Raw genomic sequence first — 3,169 nt, 5'->3', positions numbered from 1 at the left:
GGGGGGGGGGGGAGGAGGCTTGAATTTTAATACTACTTGAAATTGCCTTCATATTAATAAAGCATATACCTTTGCTTTTCCTTATAAAAAGATTTTTTAAAAACATTTTCTTCCTATATATAACTTCATTATAATTTGAATTTGATTCCCCATTGTTTCCGTCCCTACCCCAAAGGGCCATGATTTGACAGAATAATTTAAATCTTCAATACATGAGGTGGCTGACATATCAATATGACTAAACAAAGCTTTTCTGTTCTTGGGATTTTTCCCTTTAATTTACTTTATTTTTATACTACTTGAAATTGCCTTCATATTAATAAAACATATACCTTTGCTTTTCCTTATAAAAAGATTTTTTAAAAACATTTTCTTCCTATATATAACTTCATTATAATTTGAATTTGATTCCCCATTGTTTCCGTCCCTACCCCAAAGGGCCATGATTTGACAGAATAATTTAAATCTTCAATACATGAGGTGGCTGACATATCAATATGACTAAACAAAGCTTTTCTGTTCTTGGGATTTTTCCCTTTAATTTACTTTATTTTTCACCCAATCCCGGGGGTTATGAAGTGAACAAACTTGAATCTACACTACATGAAGATGATTCCAGATAAATATCACTAATCATGGCTTTGAAGAACTTGAGAAGATGATTTTAAAAGATTTCCCTATATACTCCTATGTAAAACTTTGATCAGCCATTTTGGCCCCACCCTACCCCCGGATGTCATGATTTGAACAAATTTGAATCTACACTACCTGAAGATGATTCCACATGAGATTCATCTTTCCTGGCCCAGTGGTTCTTGAGAAGAAGATTTTTCCTATATATTCCTATGTAAAACTTTGAACAGCCATTTTGGCCCCACCCTAGCCCCGGGGGTCATGTTTTGAACAAAATTGAATCTACACTACCTGAAGATGCTCCCATATGAGTTTCACCTTCCTTGGCCTAGTGGTTCTTGAGTAAGATTTTGTAAAAATGCCATTGATTTTTCACTAATTCATAATTATCTCCTCTTGGAAGAGGGTGTGGCCCTTCATTTGAATAAACTTGAATCCTAAGGATACTTCGTGGGAAGTTTGGTTAAAATTGGCCCAGTGATTCTTGAGAAGAAGATGAAAATGTGAAAAGTTTACAAAGACGACGACGACAGACAAATTTTAATCAGAAAAGCTCACTTTAGCCTTCAGCTCAGGTGAGCTAAAAAGACAGAGACAAAGGAAAAATCAAAGAAACTTTTTAACAAGAGGCCCAGGGGCCACATCGCTCACCTGAGCAATTTGCTAGGAAAAAGCACCTATCAGATCAGAACTGAAAGTTTACTGAGTTTTCGGGGGGGGGAGCTTGAATTTTAACCTCTCAGGGGGTCATGGTTTGAACAAACTAGAATCTACACTACCTGAGGATGATTCCATATAAAAATCACTTCGCATGGATTTGAAGTACTTGAAAAGGGGATTTTTAAAAGTTTCCCTAATATATTCCTATGTAAATCTTTGATCGGCCAATTTGGCCCCAACCTATCCCCGAGGGTCATGATTTTAACAAACTTGAATCTATACAACCTGAGGATGATTCCACATGAGTTTCATCTTTCCTGTCTCAATGGTTCTTGAGAAGAAGATTTTTCCTATATATTCCTATATAAAACTTTAATCGGCCATTTTGGCCCTACCCTACTTCCCGGGGGTCATGATTTGAACAAACTTAAATTTACACTACCTGAGGATGATTCTAAGTAAGTTTCATCTTTCCTGGCCCAGTGGTTCTTGAGAAGAAGATTTTTCCTATATATTTCTATGTAAATCTTTGATCGGCCATTTTGGCCCCGCCCTACCCCCAGGGGTCATGATTTGAACAAAATTGAATCAACATTACCTGAGGATGGTTCCACATGAGTTTCATCTTTCCTGGCCCAGTGGTTCTTGAGAAGTAGCTTTTTTAACAAGAGGCCCACGGGTCTTATAGGTTACTTGAGTATCATGAAACAACTTTCCAAAAATTGAATTTGGTTCGTGTTTTAAACCTGATGCTATGAAATTCACAATTCTGAAAGAGGCACCATTGCTTATCATAATTATACACTTAGAATGCTTACTCTAGTTACTCAATACCCAGAGTTAGACCAGAGAAAGAAAGAGAAAGTGCATTTTCACTTTATAACCAGTCGTGCACCCAACCCCGAGGAACCACTGACCCTGGGGCCACATATTTAAAAATTTTGGAAATTTTATCATAAATTTTATTTCATCATAAATGGTTCATTAATACCACAGAGCAGATTTCAAAGCATTTATTTATCTTCAGACTATGTACTGTTAACCGCCCCCTCCCAATACCCCTGACCCAGAGAACATGAAATTAATCATTTTGCTAGATGCACCTTTCTTCATCAAAAATATATGTACTAAGATCATTCGAATAATACTTAGGAGCAATGGAAAAGATTTTCAAAGAATTCATTCATTTTCACTATATATAATGATTACCGGTCGAGTTCCACCCTAACACCAGAACCCCTGACCCAAGGGCCATGAAATTCACAGTTTTGGGAGAGGCATCCTTCCTCATCATAACTATGTACATGTACATAACTGTACATAGCAGAGAAGAAAATTTTTGAAGAATTAAATTTTTTCTATATATCATCAATTTGATTCCCGCCCTAACACCGGAACCATTGACCCTGGAGCCATAAAATTCACAATTTTGGAGGATGCACTCTTGTTAATCATAACTATGTACTTAGTTGGTTTCTTTAATAACCAGGAGCAGAGAAAAAGATTTTCAAAGAAGTAATGTTTTTTTTTTACTATACAATCAATAAAGCCCTGCCCTAACAACAGAGCCCCTGACCAAGGGGCCATGAAATTCACAATTTTTGAAGAAGCATTCTTGGTCATCATAACTATTTTCTTAGTTTATTTAATACCCAGGAGCAGAGAAGAAGATTTTCAAAGAAATAATGCACTTTTACTATATGATCTATATCATGTATATAGCCTCGCCCTAACACCAGAGCCCCTGACCCAGGGGCCATGATATTTACAATTTTTGAAGAGGAACTCTTGGTCATCAATACTATGTTCTTAGTTAGTTAATTTAATACCAAGGAGCAGATAAGAAGATTTTCAAAGAATCAATGCACTTTTACTA

Source organism: Saccostrea cucullata, unplaced genomic scaffold (assembly GCF_032062105.1).
Source record: "Saccostrea cucullata isolate Sc308-1 unplaced genomic scaffold, CSIRO_AGI_Scuc_v1 ctg5809, whole genome shotgun sequence".
Taxonomy (NCBI): Eukaryota; Metazoa; Mollusca; class Bivalvia; order Ostreida; family Ostreidae; genus Saccostrea; species Saccostrea cuccullata.
The sequence above is the reverse complement of the archived record's forward strand: the minus strand, read 5'-3'. Positions refer to the sequence as shown.